The sequence below is a fragment of the Melospiza melodia genome, chromosome 20 (genome assembly GCF_035770615.1).
Source record: "Melospiza melodia melodia isolate bMelMel2 chromosome 20, bMelMel2.pri, whole genome shotgun sequence".
Classification (NCBI taxonomy): Eukaryota; Metazoa; Chordata; class Aves; order Passeriformes; family Passerellidae; genus Melospiza; species Melospiza melodia.
This window is the reverse complement of record NC_086213.1, coordinates 7,082,197-7,104,313: the sequence shown is the minus strand read 5'-3', so window position 1 is coordinate 7,104,313 and position 22,117 is coordinate 7,082,197. Positions and strand designations below refer to the sequence as shown.

At 43.4% G+C, this 22,117-nt stretch overlaps 1 protein-coding gene and 1 long non-coding RNA gene across 6 annotated transcripts in view; one reads left to right on the top strand and one right to left on the bottom strand.

Moving 5' to 3' along the window:
- The window catches only part of LOC134427215 (uncharacterized), a 38,686-nt gene extending 34,881 nt beyond the window's left edge, over nt 1-3,805 (bottom strand). The window contains exon 1 of the long non-coding RNA XR_010030121.1: nt 3,766-3,805. This is a non-coding gene — a long non-coding RNA (uncharacterized LOC134427215). The remainder of the gene's footprint in view (nt 1-3,765) is intronic.
- The window catches only part of HIC2 (HIC ZBTB transcriptional repressor 2), a 71,966-nt gene that overhangs the window by 14,983 nt on the left and 34,866 nt on the right, over nt 1-22,117 (top strand). The window contains exon 1 of one of the 5 annotated variants that reach the window (XM_063172860.1): nt 13,868-14,011. The exons of the other annotated variants lie outside the window; for them this stretch is intronic. The gene's annotated coding sequence lies outside the window, so the exon portion shown is untranslated. Of the gene's footprint in view, nt 1-13,867; nt 14,012-22,117 lie in introns of those variants that run through there. 5 annotated transcript variants of the gene reach the window in all.

Sequence of the window (22,117 nt, the reverse complement as noted above, 5' to 3'; positions counted from 1 at the left end):
CTACAAGAGGAGTAAGCCTCTGCTGACTTTTCCTTTACAAGCCCATAGGTTGGAACCACATTTTTATCCTAAACCCAGTATTTTTATTGTATTTTAATGTATTTCATTGATTGTTACTCCAAAGTGGTTTGTATTAAGGAAACATTATATGTTATACCCAGAGTAGTACTATGAGAAAGTGTGAATATCATAATTCTCTGTTAGTGTTTGTACTTTGCAGGTCAGTTCTGTCAGTAAGCTTCAGTGGCAAATTTGTGTTGTGGTTTTGGGATTCTTTTTTATTCCCTTCCTTTCTGTCTTTCCTCTTTCAAGAACACTGAAATAAACATGGGCAGGATCCTTACTGTGGGTGGGACTCCTGAGCAGATATGCCACCCAGATTTCCAGATCAGAGAGACTTTAAACGTGTGTGCTGAGGGTTTAGGGTCCGGCTAACAACTGCCTGTCAGGATACAACAAAATAATCTCTGAACTAGCCAGCACCCAAGTCATAAAAGAAATTAGTAATCCAAAAGTACCTCCTTGAATGGCAAAGTGAAACAAACATTAACTGTCACCGTTGTTGTGTGTGATCCCTGTGTGAAATTTAGCTAAGCAATCTGGCAGCTGTATGGAGCACTAACTGGATCTTCCAAGTGCTCTGATGTGAGCCCAGTACATTTGGGTAACCTAATTATCACCACAGAAGTGAAAGGGATAAGAGACAGTAGTAGTCAACATCCTATTTGAATTGAAAAGCTCTGAACTTCATCACTGCTTATGAAAACTTCCACCCATGGCCAGCTGTAATCTGGAGCCATCTAAAAGCTGCTGAGAATCCAGCAGGGCTCACTCCTGTGCATCTACCTTATACTGTGAGTTTAACAGGATGGCCAAGAATAATATCATTAGGATGCTGAGTGTGCAACTGCTGCAGGAGTGGGCTGTCCATGTGAACAAAGATTAGCAGGAAAACTGTAGATGGTGGATGCATGATGCAGAGCAGATAATAGCAGAGTATCCTTGTATCTGCAGCTCCAAATACCATGCACCATTAATTTTGGGAAAGGACTCCAAATGTAAGCAAATTGCTTTGACCCAGATTTTAAACTGGTAAAGGAAGCTGAATTCACAGGCAAGGCAATATGGGCCCTTTTGCAAAGCATGGTATTTAAATATGGCTTGCTTAGAGAAACTTCTAACAACAATCTACCTTCACCCTGTGCCCCAGAGGACTGCCAAGACTTTATTCAATGTCAGAGTGATCCTAAATGCCAGTCTTTGAGGGAGAAAACTGCATGCTTGCTTTGTAAATGAAACTGCAGCAGTTGAATTATACTGTAGTTTTACCGAGGCGTTTTATATACCACAACCACATTGTAAACTAGATTTTGTTTGCTTGGAATCATCCTAGTGATTTGTAGTCTGTCTCTGGCAGATGTGTCTCCCCCTAACCATCACATGCCCTAAGCAATTATGCAGAGTTAACAAAACCTAGAGAAGGCAACTGCTCTTATCTGTCTTGCCCCATGCCAAGTCTTTGCCTTCTACTCTCTGCTGGGAAATAGTACAAATTCCAGGCATTCTTTGGAAGGGAGAGGGTTAAATTTAAAGAGAAGGATATCTTGTCTTTCCCCACTACTGGGATGGAAAGATTTTAACTTTGCCTGTTCCCCAGAGGTGCTTTGTGTGATGATATGTCCTTGTGGGATGGGTTGGACATTAAGGATCTGTACTGCCAAGTTTCTTCATTGTCATATGGACTGATTCAGGACATCAGAAGAACCATTTACATGAGAATACATGATTTCATAGTTGGTGTTATGTAAATTGGACTATCTTTGGCTTAGGAACTGCAGAACCCTAAGGCTGTCACTGGGCTGTACCAGCACAATCTCTTCCCTGAAGAATGTTCCAGTCTAAATAGTAGATGGTAGTAGATAGTAGATAATAGTAGATAGTAATAGTAGATAATAGTAGATAGTAGATAGTACAGCTAAAGGGGAGAGAGGAAGCAGAGACACAAACAGATGCATTATTTGGCCAAGGTGGTGTGACAGATGTAGAGAACTAGGAGGAGAACCTAAACTCCAGTTACAGTTTACTTTGCTGCCAGAACAGGCTACTGTTATTATAGCACTCTCTTTTTCATCCTTACTCTTCCAACTAAATTAACTTTCCTTGCCTCAAGGACTGACACAGTCCCTGTACAGTCTTCTGGCTATCTTAGCTATTCCAGAGAACTGGAACAACAAGCATATAAACAAGTCACTGCACACTGACTGATCATTGCTTACTCTCTGTTCTTGAGGCTTTAGCTCATGGCAGTGAGAGGTAACCAGTCACAACCTAGGACAAAGCCAGCCACACAGGTAGCAGTTGCTTCTGGATTTGCACAGCTACTCATCAGTCCTGCTTGTTCTAGAGATGCCTACCTTGCATTTTGGTCTGCAGGCTCCTGCTGCCAGCCCACATGGGGTGAGGCCAGGTAGCACCAACACCACCTCAGGCTGCTCTGGCTCCACTTCAGATCTTCATGGGCACCTTGCTAGTGTTAAAGATTCCTTACCAAGCTTCTACCTTACAAAGGGACTGCATTTCTGTAATGCCTGGATTTGGAATGCAATGAGATGGAAACAAGTATTCTCCAGAAGATGATAAACAGGACCAAACAGTTACTTACTTTTTGTGTGTTGCCTTGGTAAATTTAAAAACTTCCATGTATTAAATGATGCAATTGCAAATTCCTTACAAAAAATAAAATGTCTGTAATCAGATAATGGTTGCTCTGGTGCTAGTGGTAATGTGGCATAGAATATCTCTTGGTTTGGCTTCCACGATGCAGGAGTGAGGGGAACTGGAATGGTGTTTACTGAGCCAATAAACTTCTCACTAAACATAATTCATGAGCTCTAGCTGGCTAATAACCAGGACCTCAATGCTCTAACAGTTGGCCCCATACATATTAAAACAAAGCTTTATTTGAAGTGAAAACTTTTAGAAAAATAAACTTCAGGATTTAGTGGCCTCTAATATTGTCCGCCCCCACAGGCCATGAGAGATCCCATAACTAGAGAGAAGGTTTTAAAATATTTCTATTGCAGTCTCTTTGACCAATGCTGAAAGACTGCTTGCTCCAGAGATTGCCTTGGCATATTTTTTTGTTTGCTGTTTCCAAACTTAGAGGAATCCATATGCTTCTTTTAAAATAGCACTGTGCAGGCATTTTTCTTCCCTATTTATGTTAAAAAGAGTTTCTGCTGGCCATTTGAGTGCTCTAGGCAGTCAGCATTCTTCAGCTCTATGAAAAAGCTGAAGAGCTGAAAGAAGGTTTACTCTCTCTAAAATGGCATTTAAAAATTACTTCCATAACCTTTCTTACAGTCCTAGTTTTTCTCTGGAGAGATCTTCATCTGAACAGGTTTATTTAAACACTTGCTAGAGTATGTATCAGGATTTCCCTTCCTCTCCTCATGAATGAAAACCTGTGCTTCTGCAGGTTCACTCAAGGAGTGCTCCTCCTTGGAGCACTACAGAAATTCAGATCTGGATTGGCTTCAGATCCTCATCATTTCCCTGTGTGTAGAAGAGTATTCCTGTGTTCTGTGTTTGTTTAGTTTCTCATGAATTAAATTTACATTCTTAAAGAATCCTGAGCAGTGCTCAGAGGGGTGTGGGTGAATGGTGGCTCTGCTCTCTGGGGCACGTGTAATTTGTACTGGGGCAGAGTAGTTCATTTTTAAGGACTGGGAATCACTTCATTTAGATTTCTGCTAATGGTTTTACCTTCTGGGGAAGCCTTGCCACTCTGTGCTGCAGCTTCTTTCTTGGATGGATGACGAAACAAGGCCTGCCTGCCTCCTGTCAGCTGCTTTGAAGTCTGTAGATGAAAGATATCATATGAATGCAAAGTACTTGCCAGTTAATGTCAGCAAGTCATTTTGCTTGTACCTTGATGAAAAAAGCTTTATTGTCAGTTTACAATGAATTGATCTGCATATGCACCAATAGTTCTTTCCCTTTTACTTAAATCTTTTGGAAAATTACATTGACTACCTCTCAGAAACATAGAGTGAGGTTAAATAACAAGCAATAAAGATTATCAAGGAAATTTCTCATCCTCATCATGTGATACCTTGAAGATAATAATATTTTGAAAGGGAAAGAAAATAACAACTATGCACAAGGATTTTCTACTAAATACTGTTTCGTTCCATGTCTTTCAGGGATTATTTTCTCATGCAGAGCTAAACCTAGTTCCATCAATGCATAGAGAAGTTCTATTATTATACACTGATTTGATAAGATAATATAATTAGTGTCTTGGTCCATTGATGCAGACCTCTGCTGTCCAAAACCAACATTAGGTTATTAAATCAATTCTTGTATTTGTTACAGTAATAAGATAAAATAGCATTATTTAGATACCGCTTGTCTAAACTCAGATAAGTCATTCAACCGTATCTCTGTTTGCTTATCCACATTCTTCTTCTGCTTTTAAAAACCAGCACAAATTCATGAGGCAGTTGCAGGCTTTGGATTTCCTGGTCTTTATTGTTTGGTGTGGCAAGGTCTTCCCTGTCAGTTATTTGTGTCTTGTGTGTGTGGCTCTGCCTGCCCTGCAGCAGATGGGCACTGAGGAAATGAGGGCTCCCGTGGATAAATGCAGCAGCAGCAGCTGCTCTCAAGAAGGGTATCCATGAGCAGCCCTCAAGTGAGATGGTGTCCAGGCAGCTAATCTGGACAGATATCTACTGGCAATTTCTGCTGACACACAGATCAGGAGACCTGGAATTGATGGCACAGAGCCAAAGTCAAAAGAGAGAAGAATTTTTAGGTAGAAAGGCAGGTCTGAGTTTCCCAAATTACAGTTGTCTTGGGGAGCTTGGGAGCCTTCTGGCTCCAGAGCAGGAAGAAAGAGGCTTTGCCAAATGCCCATTTCAAGTATAAATGCTCTCTCAAGCCCCTAGTTCATGGACTGATACAGTTATTTAATATTCTGCTGGAAGTGGGTTGACTTACTCAAAGTTTGTACAAATTGCTTTTGTAGGTAACCTTTGATGAGTTTTGTTTCCTGGTTGTGGTTTTTTTGGGGGTCTAAAGGCACAGATCCTATAGGACAATGACTGATCCAACCTGATGTTAAGGGACCATGGTGTCTGGTGAGATCTGTTGTTTTTAAGTATTATATTTTGTATTAACTTGTGCTGCAGACCACAATTCTGCTCTGTCTCCTTGTTTTGTAACACATTTATTTGCATGGGAGCGTCCTGCGTCCTGCACATGTGAGGACTTCCAGGATGAGGGCTGAGCCCTGCTCAGCTTTGTTCCCAAATTCTGTGGTGGAACACAGGACTCTTTGAGAGTGCAAAGGGCCAAGTTGTGCTGCTGTGTGCTCCTGGTGTGCTGCTGGCATGGCTGTGCAGGGCCAGACAGGGAGGGAAGGCTGTTTAATGGGGCCATGTGTTATTGGAACTTGCCATCTAACATTCCTCTCTTTCCCCAGTGTGTTCTCCCCCTTCCAAGCTGGAATGCAGTAATTGCCATACCAGAAAGAAGCCATGATCTGTCTGTCTAGCCTGGCATCCTTTCTCTAAGACAGGCAAACACCAGATGCTTGAGGGAAAGGTACAAGAACTCCTAAAACAAACAAATATGGTATAACTTGTGCATAGAGGAAGTTGGTGGCTGGTTTATACCCTGAGGTGAGGGAGTTCCTAGCCTTTACATGAGTGTGTAGCTGGGTATTCTCTTCATGTATGACAGACTTGCACTCAAGCCACTCCCTGCCTCTGGAGCTGGGTGCCAAGGAGCAGCAGAGCTCATCTGCATCACTGCACTGTGCTGGTGTGCTCCTCAGTCCCCAACTTTTGTAGCAAGGGGTCTGAGCTCCCACAGTGTGTTGCTGATATCAGTGTCTGCAGAGGATGCCAGGAGACTGTGTTCAGGCAGTATTGCCAAGGGACAGGATTTACTGTGTTCAGTAAGGTCTGCCCTGCTCCTGTCTTGTGAACACGAGAGCAGGATGGTTGGCTCCATGGGTGCTCAATCAGGGCCACCATGGAGGACACTGAACCTCGATCTCGAGTCACACAAGCGCTGCTATCTGCCTTCCTCCTTCCTGCTGTTCTCCAGTGGCCAAATCTTTCATCACAAGCTGCACATGCAAACAGCTTGTCCTGCCACACAGGGACCTTTGCAGGAACTGCTGTGAAACAGCCTCCAGCACCTGAAAGCATGAGGGAGAGAGGCCTGGGGAGAAAGGAGAAAGACCTCAAGTGTTGGCTTCATCGTCTGGTGCTGATGCAGAAGTCAGTAATGTGCAGGACCTGTGCTCACCTCAGGGATGAGGAAGGGGAGAGTGCTTTTTTAAATTATGCATTGCTAATTCTTTCCCAACCAGCCAGCCTGGGATTTCCTTGCATTCTGAGGCAACGCTTTCATCTGTCTCCTGTTTAACAATCTGAACTTGCTTGAGAAGTTGTTTTTCTTTCTTGTGGAAGATTGCATTGGAGTCAGAGTGTTGTTTACCTAAGATCTATAATAAAAATTCTTTATCCTTATTTTGCTTCCTCTCCAGCTCGAAAAGGGGTGTCATGGAAAGCAGCACGTATTCTGTAGGGAAGATCTTTCAGGTTCAGCCTATTTAGTAACCACAGTTACCAGACTGCTCTCACTTCAAGCAGTTGGTCAGTCTCCCTTGTGCTACCTGGACTTCTACAGTCTATGGTTCTGATTTGCTGCAAGCTCTCCCAGCAGTCCCAGGTAAACTGAAGCAGAGAGGTTGAGTCTGTTCCCAAATGGCAGCTAGGGATTGGCCATTTCCTGTCATGTCTCCTGTGTGAAGTGATTTTTGCTGAGCCTTTTGATGAAGAAATGTTCTGTCCTAGCCACTATCTGGGTTGTGGTGTTTTAAGACCCATGGTGAAGCTGTAAGAGGTCCATGCCACTCAGTGAGCTGGAAACAGACCTAGTTGCTAACAAACAACAATCTCAAGTTTAAAACTTTAGAATTATCCTCTCTGTTAGGTAGTCAAATCAGTAGCTCAGGGAATGGTCTAGATCCAGGTCTGTTGGCAGACTGCAGCTGATGTGTCTTGGGTCTGATGTCTGGCTTTTTTTTAGGAGATGCCATGAATATTTCTTATGTGTCTTTTCCAGATTTTTTATAATATCAATATTCTTTTTTCTTCTGATACTTTAATTTTTAAACAATGCATATGGTCTGATACATTGAAACAAAAGACAGATGCAGAACCAGAGGCAAGTTTTTCTAAATGCAGCTTTAGGTTTGTAGGCATAGGAAATTAGAAAAATAAAATTTATAATTTTAGTTAGCTTATTTTTAAGTGGTGGGAAATGAGCATTTTTTAGCATGGAAGTTGGGAGACTTCCTATGCCACATTCAGCTCCAGCATAGCATGTAACTTCATCATTTGTGCAACCCACTAATCGATTACCTGCATGGGCATTCTAAGAATTAAAATGCTCTTAATTTAGTAGAATGAGATAAATGAAATAAAGTTCCTTTTAACACAGAGTGAGGGTGTCTGTACACAGATACAATGTGGTTTAGCTAATTCACTTTAAATTCACAACTTTAGTTAATCTGAATGAAGTTTCCCAAGTGCTGCGTGTAAAGACATCTTTATTTAGAAAAAGCTGCAGTTGTGGAAGGAGCACTGGGCTCAGCCCTGGCCCGAGGCATTGTGGCGTGCAGCTCGCTTGTTCGAGACAGAGACTTTCTGGCCATTAGCAAATTGTCTACCACATCCTTTTCTTCTCCTCTCAGAACGCCTCTGTGCCACCTCCTAAAATTGTGGTTTCTGAGCCATTACTCTGAGGAACTTGCTCTGGTTGTATTTGCTGTGCAGCTGAGGAAATAATATTTCAGCAATTTGTACCATTGTGGAGCAGGGAAAGTTAAACTTGTCCCGAAACCAGCCATGAGCACACCCTTTGATCTGAAGGGCCTGTCCAGTGGATGTTCCCTGCCCAGGCCAGGTACAGAGCAGGGAGAGGATGGGGGATCTCTGGTGCAGTAAATCCAGACTTGTGCTGCATATAATTCAGAAGCCAAACCATGAGAACAACTGTCTTTTAGGGTCAGAACTTAGCTGAGAGGCTTGCTCCTGAAAATATTTGTTTTTCTGCTTCAAAATGATCTTGTGGTCATGTTACATTTTTCTTAGTAAAAGAGAAACTGGTCACATGGGTCAAATAACAACCATTTAGGACAAACCCCTAAATGAAGCTTACTGTTTGCCACATGCAAGGAGTGCTGGACCACGTAACTCTCACTGCAAGTTTCACCCAGTTCACTTTCTATAAAGTTTGTTTTCCAACCCTTGCCCTAATGGGAAATTGTTCATAGTTGCATTGTATCACGAGCTGCTGGTTTTGGTAAGAAATCAGCTAGAGGGGGATCACTTGGATTTCTCTGCATTTTTTCAACTGGTATTTCTAGTATTTTGATCATAGATGTTATGAATAATAGGTAAGAAATAATGGAGTAAAAATTATTTTATAGCACTCCATCTTTGAGTTGGGGTACATGGAAGGACACAGTGAGGAGGAGATGGTTTTCCATGGCTCAGCTGATGAATTCAAGTTCCTTCCACCTGGCAAAGTTCTGCCTGACACGCTGAAGTCTCCAGAAGTCCTGAAAGCATCATGCACTCTGCGTGTGTACTATAAATAAACTTTTAAAGACATAATTTAAAAACACCTTTGGCAAAGCACATGTTTAACTGAAACCTGTCTGGTCAAGGTTGACTCAGTGGTGTAGGAAGAAGATGGGGAAAGAGCAAGTGGGAGCACATAAATGAAACCTGCTGTCAGAGAAAAGCCACTTGTTTGTCATTTTCAGGCTGTCCAAGCTCTTGGCATGTGAACTGTGGGAGATCCCTACTGACTTTCTGGATGTTTGCCCTTGGCATGCGTGTTTGTGAGTGATCTGAGACTTCATTAACAAAGCTGCATGGACAAGGTTAGTTAACCTGTTAGAAAAAGATCAGGTGGCTGGGAATCATAGTTGATTCTCCAGCTCTAAGAATCCAAACAGCTCTAGCTGAAAGTCTCCAATCAATTTGACAAAGTAATTTCAAGAACTCCTCTTAATGAATTTTTATGTGTTCCACCCACAGTTCGGATAGCTGCATCCTTTTATTTTGAATGGACAATTCTTTTGATTTGCACAGAACCAGAGGAGGTTTGGGGAGATGAAACTCTCTGAGGGTAAACTGCCCTGATAGTATCTGTGGAGGTATATAATCTATATAATCTGCACTGCTGCTGTCTCAAAGCACGTCTGACTTACCTGCTTGTTTTTTAAGTTGTATGAAAACATGATGCATCGTCAAGCAAGAAAAAGAAATCTACACTAAGGCTTCTTTAGATGGGGCATTAAGGGGTTAAAGGCATTGCCAGTCCCAAGGAAGCCTGTTTCAAGGCAGGCATCCACTGGAATAAGGTTTTGCTGCAGACACAGGCTGATGTGCTTGCAGCAAGGATTGCAGCCTTATCAGTAAAGATAAACATGCAAAGGCTTCCAAACTCCTGTGTCCCTGCCACTTGTTTGGGATCCTTTTCCAGAGACCAAGAGAAAATACAAGATCTTCACCAAGATAGATGCTACTTCCAAAGGGGGCAGCCAGCAGACTTTGTAGACAGAGACCATGTATTACTGTGTGGTTTGGAACAGGTACAGGAGATATTAGTTTACCTGATTCAAAATAGTACTGGAGACCTGGCAGTAGCATGTGGGGTTGGCCCTTTCCCCTCACCCATCAGTCTTTTGCTGAGTGTTCAAAGGCTGGAAAACTCTGGGTTTTGTTGCCCTCACTGAGTTACTTGCCATAGCTGTTTTCTGCTGCCAAACAACCTCCAGGCTTTACTACCCACTTGTTTGCCATTTCCCACAAATACTTTGAATGTTACTTTATTTTAATCCTGATGCTGAGAGAAGGGGAATAGTGTTTTTATTAAAAATGCACAGGATCAGCTACAGAATTTTTGGGCACAGAACAGGCCACTTGAGTTGCCTGAAAAAACAGTCATTTGGTACTATTGGGTGTAATAAGGGTGTAACCTTGAAACTAATACACTTTCCTTATTTCTCTCTCCTCCTGTTCTGTCACAAAACACAGCAAAGCAGGAGATGCAGAAATCAAGCAGCTGGCTTCTTGAGGTCAAATTCCAAAAGTCTGCATTAAAAATGCAGAGATTATTCCAGATGGGTGAGAACTGGCACTCTTTTTTCTGTCCAGGAAAGTTTGTGCCATTCTGCAGGCTCAGCCTGGGTCCCTCTGTTTTGCCACTGAGCCTGATTGACACTTACATGTGTGTGGCCTTTTTACACAGTGGTGGACTTAAGTTTGAAAATCCAGACATTTTTGGACTGTGACAACAGTTGGTATGGTGTTTCAATCTGTATTTTATTTTTTAAAAATTATATATACTATTTTAAAAGGGAGTGTGGCAACTTATTGCAAAAATTGAGAGAAGAGAACAGTTTACAGAAACAATTTAAAAGTTGCTCCCAGCTGAGTGAGTCTTTGAGTGTGGAAAAAGATACTTATTTCAAAAATTTCTCTTAAACTTGCAGTGTGATAGATAAAGCTAGTTCTGAGAATGTGAAAATGTGGGCTCCATGTGCTAAAGCTATTTGAAAAGAGGTGTGAGTGAAGGGGCTGAGGTTGGTGTGAACGTCAGACTTCCTGCCTTCTGCACTTTCTGTGTCGCAGCTGTAGCACGTTCATGGTGTGGCACTTCTTTTAAAAGGGACTCTGAACTAGCCCAGCCTTTCAGGGAAAGACAAGCTGCAGCCAGAAATTCTGGCCCATCGCAGGATGACAGGAGGAAGAGCTTTGTTACTAGCTTGTGTTTGATCTTAGCTGCTTTTTTTCTGCTCTCAGTAGCATGCTAATGATACCTGTGGGAGGTGAAAAATGGGTGAATTCCTGCTAGGGTGCGGACAGGTTCGCAGTTTAGTTCTTGTCCTCTTCTTCCCCTCTGGTAAAATTTTGGGGGCTGTCCCAGATACATAAAAAGGAACTTTTTCCTAGAATAATTTCTGTCCTATACCTGCTGAGGCATCTGAATCAGAAAGGCAGTAAGCAGTTGACTCAGTTTGTTTTGTCTCCTCTCCCCCTTTCTTATGTTTGAAATTATGAGTATTTATGGGAAATGACTGGCTTGAAAGTCTAGGACAAGTCTGAGCTGCCCATAAGCCATTTCTTTTCTACAGTTCAGTTTTGCCTCGTTTAACTTAAACTTTAAAGCAGAAATGCCAAGTGCTAAATCCCCTTTTGTTTCAAATGCCAGAGTTGCCAGTTTCACATTACTTACTCTCTACCTGTTATGTCCCTCTTGGTATCAGAGGACCCAGCAGGGTGGGCAGGCTGCAGCCTGGGTCAGAAGAACAGGGAGATGGTGAAACAGAAGAGTGCCAAACCTGGAGGCACATACAGCCCAGTTTGTGCTGCTGCCCAGGGAGAGGGTCTGCAAGGCTGTGATAAGGGATGGAAGGACACCAGGAGGGATGGGTGGGCCCCCAAAGGAGGTGATCTGGATGCCAACATATCTTGTTCCAGCTTTGCAAGGAGGAGCATGCAAGTGCTTCAGAGGGAGGGCTAGTTGTGGTCTGTGGTTTAGGGAGTTGACACAAATAGTCTCTGAACCCTTTTTTATGGGCCTGCAAAGGAGTGCTCTCTCTGGGGAACTGGAGCCTGTTGTCCTTGGTGTAATCCTTTCTTGCTTAGCAGGTTCGAGGCTGTGCTCAGAGCAAGCAGCCATGGCTGGCTGACAGAAGGGGGGGTTTAGCATCCTACAGAGTTTGTGCTGTGTTAGATTAGAATGGGAATGTTGGTAATTAAACACTTGGGTCTGGGTTTCTGTTCCTAAACTGCTGCTGTAAATCAGCAATTGATTTCTGTGGCAGGCAACCTTTGACAAAATTTCTGTGCCCAAGAACCGTGTGGGCTAGGCTATTTTTAAACCTCTTTCAGTAAGTGCACTGTGTAACATTTTTGTGGACAGAAACACAGAACAGTGTGTTGACCTTCATTGCTGATCAAACTTCAGTTGCACCCAGATATAACTGATAGCAGGTCTTACCTGGATTTGCTTTCTGTCAATGCATGTAGGTGGTCACATGGAGGAAAAGTGAAATACTTCCATAATATATGTATCACAAATACCTGGATGGAATAAGAAGAAATAAGAATAAAGCGTGTCCTAGAGGAAAATGAATTGCAAATCTTTCAACTTCAATGAGAAAACATTCCCATAGTTCAGATATTTCATTCTACATGAAGGCTGATGCTGAACCTAATAAAAACCATCCACATGGAGAGAGATCACTACCTAGTACTAAAATATCAGCACTCCTATTGGCATGCACTGTGCTCCTTATACCTGGCAAAGCACTGGTTACACTGATCTCCCAGCCTGCTTCCCTCCAACTGGGAGTTCTACAGGGATGACCAGAGGGAATCTTAGTGATACTACAGAGAAGCCTGTTTGCTTAAGAGGGCATATGTACATCTTTTAACAATCTGGTTGTGTACCTTCTTTGTGGGAGGATCCCTGACCTTACACAGAGAGGAACAAGTGCTAATTAACTTAATTTTCGGAGCAGGAGGTGGTATGACCTTTTCCAAAGTGATTCTTTTGGGCTAGAGTTTACAGAGAGGTATTTGCTAGGACTGATGCCTGGGTTTGCTATGAAAACATTATTCATACAGAGGTGTAAAATTCCCTGGTGTGGCCAGGTAAGAAATTAACCTCCCAATCTTTCTGGTTAGGGTTCATGGTTCCTTGTCTAAAAATTGTTGGCATGGTGTCCAGATTTATGTTATTTGGTATCAAAACAGTTACATTTTCTATCATATCTTTTAGCACTGAGCACACCAAATAGATCCAAGTTATTATTAGACCATTGTTTTGGACACCACTCACTGGGTTGTGGACAACCCATCTTATATTGGCAACACAGGAGGAAATTAATTTCTGAGGAATTTTTTTTCTGAACTGTCAAGGTGTTATTTATTCTGAGCATCTTCCAAATTTCAATCTCTTTTGCCAGAGAAGTGGTATGGCCTCTTAATGCCATCTCTTTGCTGTGCCCCCTCTGAGCAGATCGGGGACACAATTACAAGCACTGAGTGTGCCTACACCATCCCATTTTTGTTCTTAATACCAGCTCTAAGCAATCAGTCCCAGTTGCTCCAGTGTAGACAAAACCAGAGGCAGCTACAGCACTGGAAATGTGCCTGATGTGAGCAGGACAGAGGGCCACTGCTGTGACTCGCTGAGGAAATGAAACGCAGCCCCAGACTGGAGGCTGCTGTACACCCCTGGCCACGTGTCAGGCTCACAAAGCATTTAGGATGCCTGGCTGCAGAGAAGTGGGCAGAAAGGTGTCCATGGTGTTTTACAGCCAGAGAAAGGTGGGAAGGCAGCTGATAAAACTGAATTTTCCTCAGGCAAAGAAATATCTTCGCTCGCTGTTGCCTTCTAATGTATTTTTAAAAACCCCAACAAGGCAACTCTCCCTCATTCCCCACCACCACCCCCAATAACAAAAAAACACAGACTTGCTGGACCCTAAGAGAAACAAACCCAAGCACCTTTTGGAAAACACTGCCGAGGCCTGCGGCCATCCCGCATTCCTGAGGCGGCCCGAGCCTCCTCCCCGGCGTGCCTGCCCGGCCGGGCCGCGCTCCGCAGGCCGCGGCTCCCTCACGGCTCCCTCGCTGCTCCGACATGCCCGCGCACGGCCCCCGCAGGGGCTCGCTGCTCTCCCCGCCGTGTCCGTAGCCGCGTTTGGTGCTGCCCCTGCTCAGGGGAACAGGAGCAGCGCCTTCACCATGCGGCATTTTCTGCCACGTTCATTCAAAGGACAGCTCCGTGTCTGAAGTGCTGCCAGACTGAGCTAAGGGCACCGCGAAACAAACAACTGCCACATCCTCATCCTGCTTCTTGTCACGGCGCTGCGGTGGAGCTGGAAGCTTTTCAGCAATGTAATTAGGTAAGGGGTATTTATTTTGATGAAAATAAAGGTAAAATTCATATTTCCCAGTTGGTTTGACCCCTATTTACAAAGATCTAGTAATGCATGTATGTAGAAGAAATATCTACATGAGTGAAAATGTGCCCTGCTAATATTAAAAGGTGCACGGTGGAATTTTGCCTAAGGATAAAATGTCATTTTAATTGAAAGCTGCTGTAACTTGATAGGGCATATCCACAACAGTCTTGAGGATCTACTTTAAAATACAGTTAAAGACAGAGACTACTCACACCACTCTGTCTCTTAGAGCTACATGTCCTCTTTGATCCATCCATGGTGCTTACGATTCCTAAGAGACACACACACTGCCAGTAGTCTGAGCTCATTAATATTTATATGATACTTTTCATCTGAAGATGTGTGCTTTGCAATTACTAATTAAAAACCATTTCACAAACCCCTAAAATTTAGCTCCATTTCATAGCTTACAAAACTAAGACTGAGAAAGTTTGTGTGTCCTTTATGTGAGACAAAACAAGATTAGGAATGTGGAAGTTTGTCTGCCTGGACTTCTACTGTGCTGTGCTTCTTTATTTTTCTTTTGTCAGTAACTTTGGACAAAGCAGCACAGGTTTCCTTTGACAATAAGATGCACCATGAGCCTGTACTACCTAGGCAATACTGAGAAGAGCAGTGAAGGGAGCCTTGTCTTTCATTCTGGTTCTTCACACAGTACTTGCTTGCTTTTTAGAAAGTTTCTTTAAAAACACAACCTGCAAATGCTTTGTCAGCCCTGCAGACCACATCTCAAGTGAATATTTTCTTGAATATGTTAAACCTTTCCCTTGCTCACTGTAGTTTAGGTCCCATGTTAGAGCAGATAGAAGGGATGGTGGGTTATAATCCACAGCAGACGTGGGCCCTCTCCTCTCAGTCTTCTCTGGTGCTTATGGAATGAAGGAGCTCAGCTCAGTGTGAGACTGATAACGGGAGGAAGGGCTTGCCATGCAATTAGACCAGTTCACTGTAAACACCTAAGTTGCACAAGTGGCTCAAACTTTGATCTTTTTGTTGTGGAAAAGAAATCTGACTCTAATACCTGCCCTCAGTCACAAACAAGGAGGTGGACATTACTCAAGCCCAACTGTGGAAATGTAAATATAGTTAAATGTGATCAAAATGGGAAAAGCACTTCTTTCTTCCCTTCTCCCCAGTGCACTGCCTACTTTTACCAGGGGCTCCTACTCTGACTTGCCTAGCTCTGTTTGTGAATGCAGGCCCCAGTCTCACACCTGAAACACCCAAATCCAAATGCTCCCAAGTGCTGTCTGGGATAAGGTTTAAGCCACAGGTGTAATTAAGCTTTTAAGTGGTAAGCCTATTTGGTTAGGGGCACACCTAGAGCCTACAAGAAGCTGGGAGAAAAGTGATCAGGTTTTCAGACTGACAGGTGGTTCCTGAAATACTGCTGGAAGGGTTAAGAAGAAGCTACAGCATTTGTGATTCTCCTAGTATTTAGTGTAACAACTCCCAGAACAAGGTCTCTGTGGAAGCATCTGGCTGTCCTAGTGAGGTGGGATTTGATTTTAATTACGAACTTGGTAATGAATTATCAAAATGACGGTTTTGCTGAAGCTTTGGGCACACTCTTCATATTCCTGTCTTCTTTTTCTCTCACGCCCTCCTTCCAAAATCTGCCTGTGCAAACACTGGAGCAAAAGGATAAGTTTTATAGGAGTGTGGGCTGTTAGCCTGTGATCTCTTTTACTGTTGGCATTTAGGTTTTTGATTAGATTTTTAGAGGAAAACTGTAATAGTAGGTTGTCTGGTAAAATGCTGGTGAATATTTTAAGATGCTAATGTTCCTAGGCATTCAATGAGCATAACAAAAATGGGGGATGTGAGACTTCAGCAATTCCTCACCATTCTGATTTTTTTGCACTGTGTCATAGCTTTGGTTTTACAGTCATTAGAACAGCATGAGACCTTTGCTTTGCATAGCCTTGAGTTCTTGGGCAAGTACTTAAACATGGAACATTAAGACATGTTAGTGAACATGTCCTAATTAGTCTCTTCCTTGGCTACCACATCCTCAAAGGCCATGAGCCTTACCTACACTATACCTCTCAAACACCCTCAACAATACAGCATTTTATCCTAGTCTAGACAAAGTCTTAAGGGTTATGTTGTCTAGTCAACTAATCACTCCTTTTAGTGGGAAAACTGCTTTTCCTTTAGGATTGTTTCTCTGTTTTTTCCTTCTTGCTGTGTCTTTTCTCCTCCTTCCCTCTGCATACCTTCCCTGCAGCAACTCCTGTTCCATCTGCTGTAATGGAAGCATTAACTATTTAATTGCTGATTAGGAAAATCTTATCACGTGGGCTTTGCAACAATACTGGAGTGGGAGGCAAGAGGAAGGAGATGTGTGAGTTCCCAGTTCTGTATCACAAGCTGACCTGGGAGGGCATTAGTCATTCTTGACGCCATGAGGGTGTTTAACATCCCTTCAGTCTAAGGGTACAACAGTTGAATGGGATTTGGATGTACCTGAGCCCTTGTCATCTCTTGCTGCTGAACTTGCTATTTGACCTCGAGCAAACCAGGCTGGGTCTTTCATCCCTTAAGTGGATAGAGGGCAAGTACTGTAGCTAAGTGCTTTTTGATTCTTAAATGCAGAAAATGTATTCATGCAAAGAACTAGTTGCTTTTCTTGTATAGTAAAAAGTACTGTGAGGTTTTGAAATCTTTTCTATGTGCTCCTGCACCAAGTTGCAGAGGGTGAGATGAGAAGCTGGAGATCTGCAATTCTCCAAGCAGTGAAAGCCCTTTTAGCCCTGCATTCCCAAGCAGACATATGGGGCTTTTGCCCAAGTGACTTATTTCCTTGTGTGATGCAAATTCAGCTGGTGGCCCCCTTCTGTCCCCCTGGCATCTGCTATTCTAAGCATTCGCGTGGGTTATCAGCTCCCCTTTGCACTTCCAGCACCCAGTTGCCACAGCGGGGTGTAGTCTGTAGTAGGATACTTGTGAAAACTCGGCAGACTCGGAGGGGCTGTGGGTGATGTGGTAAGAAAAGGTGTGCAGGTGGACTCTGCAACCCACGTAGTCAGTCTCTGCCCTCAGGGCGTTCTGTGGCTCCTCATAATTGCCAGTTTCTCTCTTGGTTTTGCAGGACTCTGAAAGTTGCGTTGGAGATGGGAATCGGACCTTTTTCATTCTGTTGGGAAAGAAAAAGGACTAAAATATTGGGATAATTGAAGAACTAATGAAATTGCCATTGTAAAAGACAAGAAAATTGTATTCTCAGCAATTAGCAAGGGAAAGCATTTCAGTCAGACTGAAACTATCTTCTCATTCGTTTGGGGAGTTTATTGTTAGCAGATGTTTAATTTCCATAGGCAGTTAATATTTGGAAAGCTTTAAAATATTTTTATATATGTAAAAACCCCTTGTATTTTACTTCAGTGATGGAGCAACCACTCACGCAATGTCTCCTCAAAGACCTCACAAAGGCCAGAACTGGCCTTCTTGGCTCTTTCCAAGGAAACATGGGTGTATGTGGAGAAGAGTGCAGAGGAGAGGTAACTCTATGTATGGCACAGAATGGAAATAAAGGGACAAAATACCTTTGAGGGAAGGGACAAAACATGCCAAAATACTTGTCTTGCTGTCTACCTCTGTCACTAACAATCCCCACTTCCTCTCCCCCAACCCCGTGTCAAAAAAAAAAAAAATTCCATTTAGAAAACATCCTTGCAGATCACGTGGCAGCTGGCAAAGGCTGCTGCCCCTTCTGCCAGAGGCAGTGTAGGCTCTTGAAACAAAGCAAACTGGGTTGAAATTCTAGGCATTAAAAAACTAAAGCAGCTGCCTCCCTGACATCCTGGGTTGGACTCTGATTTCAGTTTCGCTTCTACTAGATCTTGGGTAATGTCATTTCTACGGTGTAACTGAAATGAGAACTGGGGCTGCTAATCTTGACATTGGGTCACCCAGTGGTAATCCATTTGTTATCTCTGTTACATTTGTGAGAGCACACACACCCCTCCCTTTAGACTGCAGTAAATTATTTGGCCTATTTTGTGTCTGATGGTCACTTGAAACTCTACCTCTTGCCTGTCAGCAGCTGGAGTTGTTTTGCTAAGTGACGATCAAAAGTGAGACTTCCTTGTGCAAATGTGTATTTTAGACACTGTCACCAGAAATCCAGTGGCTCTCCTCTCTCCCTACCCCTCTCTCCCTGTCCCCTTCAGCTGTTTAGCTTTCAGGACACATGGCTTAAATGAGCGTATGCTTGGAGTTTGCAAAATGGCTTGAATGACAGGAGAAATCGGATCACACAATGAGAGTTCAGAACCCAGCCACCAATTGGTACAGCAGGAGTCTGCAGCTCTCTTACGCTCATTATTGTCTCAGCATAACATCCAGCACTGTGCGTTTCTCACGTCCCTCTGAAAAATGGGCCTGCAGTGGGAAGGAGTGGGCAGAGGAATGTCCCTCTCCCTGCCAGCGGGGCTGTCAGCCTCCGCTCTCTGTGGTACCCCCAGGCCTGTGGGGAGCGGCTGGAGAAGGGCCTGCACACCTCATTGTGCCTTCTTTGCTTACGCTGGAGAATCTCCAGCTTATCCTGCCAGTGCAGTGACTGCATGTGGAGGAGGGGGAGAGGTTGTGTTGCAAGCTCTGAGAAAATTAGTTGTCTCTATTTTATCTTTTGCAGCTGCAGCACTTTTTTTTTTCTCCCTTCATCATTCCCCCCTCCCCATGTGAGTGGTATGTCTGAACCATATCCTTCAAAACCAGTTTTCTAAGCAGATTAGATGGGCAGCAGAAACAGCTATGCAATCAGGCAAAAATGTGCATTCAAGCCTTCATTTCTCGCAGTGGCCAAAGCAGTGTCTACCACCTGCATTTTTTTACTTACTTCTCTCCCTTTGCTGTTATTCTATAGTACTGTTGTGTGTCACTGTTGTAGACTGAAACAAAATGCTTGTTCTGATCCTTAATTATATAAAAATTAGGGAGGGGAAGGAAGTTGGGTTCCACACAAATACTCATTAGCATGAAACATAGAGCATGCTCCTGAGCTGGCATGCTTCACCATGCAAAGTGACATTTGCTCCCCGTGAGCGTGGGGAAGGGTAATCTGGGGATTACCCTCAGGTCCTCTAAGACCAATCCTCCCCTGACCAGTCTGGAAAACCAGTGTCTCAGTTTAGTGCTCCTTTGAATTCAGTATACTCCCCTGGACTGCCACTGCAAGTGAATTTGGTCTCTTGCTACCCCATATCTTTCAGTGCTCCCTATCAGCCTTGTTGCATGCTAGGAATCTGACAATAATGGTCTTCACCTGCTTTGAGATATCATGGGAACTCTTAAGCACTAGAATTGGTTTCATGTCTGGTCCCTTATAGGACAATGAGCTGAATTTGGGACTAAGCTCTCCAGACAAGTTTGGAAACCTTGTGTCTTGTTCAGTGTGGGTGGAAAATAGGGATAGGTTAGTGGGCTGAGTGGCAGACCTGAGGAAGGGAGACTTGAGTAAGCCTTGGCTGTCTTCCAAGAGAGGAAACAGAGCAAAGTGTCCCAGGAGCCAATTGTTGCTCCTCTAGAGCAGAGGCAGGAACCCAGAGCAAGGTGATCAAGTAATGCTTCTTATTGTGAGTCTGGAGGAGCAACTTCATGCTTCTGAGGGAAGAGAAGTTGTATGATAAAACTAGAAAAGAGAAATTGGGGGTTGAGGTTGGGGGTGGAGGAAGAGAGAAGGAGAGAAAATAAACCTTTTATTTTCTATAGAGGATACAAAGAAGGAAAGAAAGAGAAACTAAACTGAAAACTTCGGTGTGTTTTGTAGGGTAAGAAAGAATCTACTATAAACCCAGACAAAGAGAATTTTGAGATACTGGTAGAAAATGGCTTTAACATGTTGGCATGATGCACTTAATTATCTTCGGCTGATCCCTCAAAAATAAAAAATTACTTTGAGAAGAGTTAAAAATTGCAAACAAGAGACTCAATCTTGCTGGCAAAAAGGGGGTGAAAAAGTGGGTGGAAAGCTGGTTGAATGTGTCAACCACAAAAGTGGTGAGATATGGTTGTAGAGAATTCAGGTTTTTAAACACAAGGAAATTGTGCAGAGATATTTCTCACACTGACTTGTAAATAGCATCTTTGGGTGTGCAGCATTGCCAAATTTACCCTTGTTACAGGGGCAACTTACAGTAAGTTCCCACCATAGCCATACACCATCTGTTTGAATTGCTTAGAGGAAAAGTTTGTCTCCTTATTCCCCTTCTATTAGATGTGACAGATTAATGTCTTTGAGGGCAGATCACTGTTAGGCTAAATCCTTCTCTGGTTATGATTCCTTATAACTATAAAACAGTCACAAGGTTATGGGGTTTAAAAAGAGAGGTTTATTGCAGTTTCCAGCTCTGAAACTACAGGCTAAGTGTCTCTCTTTTTTTTTTTTTTTTTTCAAGAGCAAATCAAATCCATCCACACAGACACACACACTGCCTTCTCTCAGATATACAGACCTGGGGGAAGAACACACACTGCAAGAGCTGCATTATAGAGTCTACAGGAAAACTACTAAGATAGCTTTCTGTGCATACTAATTCATACTAATCTTCCCTCTGAGTTCTCTCCACTTGTTTTAAGAACTGTTTGCTGAGCATGAGTTGGTAGCACCCCCAATGTTTGGGGCAGAACTCGGCGCCTTCAGCAGCTCCACCAGCAGTTGTTTCTACCAACTGCTCATAAAAGCTGTGCCTGTGCCTTGGCTGGAAGCAGCAAGGTATTGACTGGTCAGACATCTGTTGCAAACCCCCTGGTTCAATACTTGTCAGACTCTAAACTAGTCGTTAAACTCTGCTGATGAACTGAATCCTACAGTCCTCAGGTCATGCCTGGAGCTGTGCAGGAGGCAGAAGGGTGCTGATATTGCTATAATTTAAGTTCCCTGCTAAGGAAGTTTCTGCAGGAGTGAGATTTGTTCGTGGTATTATTTTTAAGCCAGTTTGTAAGAATGCTGCTATGGTCAGTAGGAGACTGATCTGAATTTTCCTTGGAGTGGCTTTTTCAGGGAACAGTGTAGTTTCTTTAAAATGGAAACAATGTTTTTCTCCTAGAAAAGCACAGTGCTAGATTTCTGATCACCTGTAAAATTAATAAACTAGCTTTTACCAGAAGCGTTACATTGACCTGTCTATGCTGCCTGAATGGGAATACATCTTTGTTTTGCTTTTCTCTAACTGATCTAAAAGGCTTCACTTGGGATTGGTTCAAAACATTGCACTGGATTTCAGGTCATCCTTGACTGCTGAGAGAGCTGTTGACTGAAGTACCTGTTCTGCTGGGCTCCAAGGGCCCTGCCTTGCCAAATGGCAGCACAGGTCTCCCAGGGGCCATGCTGTGCCACAGGAGACCTCAGTGTGTGCTTTGGGAATTCCCTTCCAGCACGGGAGTCTCGCCCAGAAGTGGGGCCAGGGCTGCCAAGCTGCAGTGACTGGGGCAGTGCAGCACTGTGGGAAGAAGAGCAGCTCAACATTGCACTGACTCAGAACAAAATTTCTCAGGTCAGGTCACCAAACCAAAATGAACTAATTTTGGTTTCAGTAATGTAAAATATTCCATTTCAAATGACACAAAATGCACTGGTGTTCATAAATAGGTTTCCTTTTTTTGTTTCTTTCTTTTTAAATTTCTTTTTAAACTTGTGAACTTCCATTCTGCATAGTCTCTAATTTCAGTTTTTCTGCCCGAATTGGGATAAGAGTAAATGCGGAAATACTGGAATTTCTTCCTTTCTGGGGAGGAGGCAGCTGGTGAGTAAGAGCAACCAGTTTCAGGGTTGGGACAGCTGACTGAAGCCCTGTACAGTGGAGCACAGCAGGCCTTGGAGGGGAGGGGAACACACGGCAGAAGGAGGGAAGTAGGAGACAGGAATGAGAAACAGCAATGAGGGCTAGAACAAAAGATAAGGAGGAGGGAGCAGAAGTTTCTGCTTAGCTCCCTGGGCTGTAGGACAGCTCTGTTCTGTGCTATAACACTGCTGGTGGTGCCTGGCTCAGCACCCTGTGCTTGGCTGAGTGTCCAGCAGGTGTGGGGAAGGTGCCACTCCCA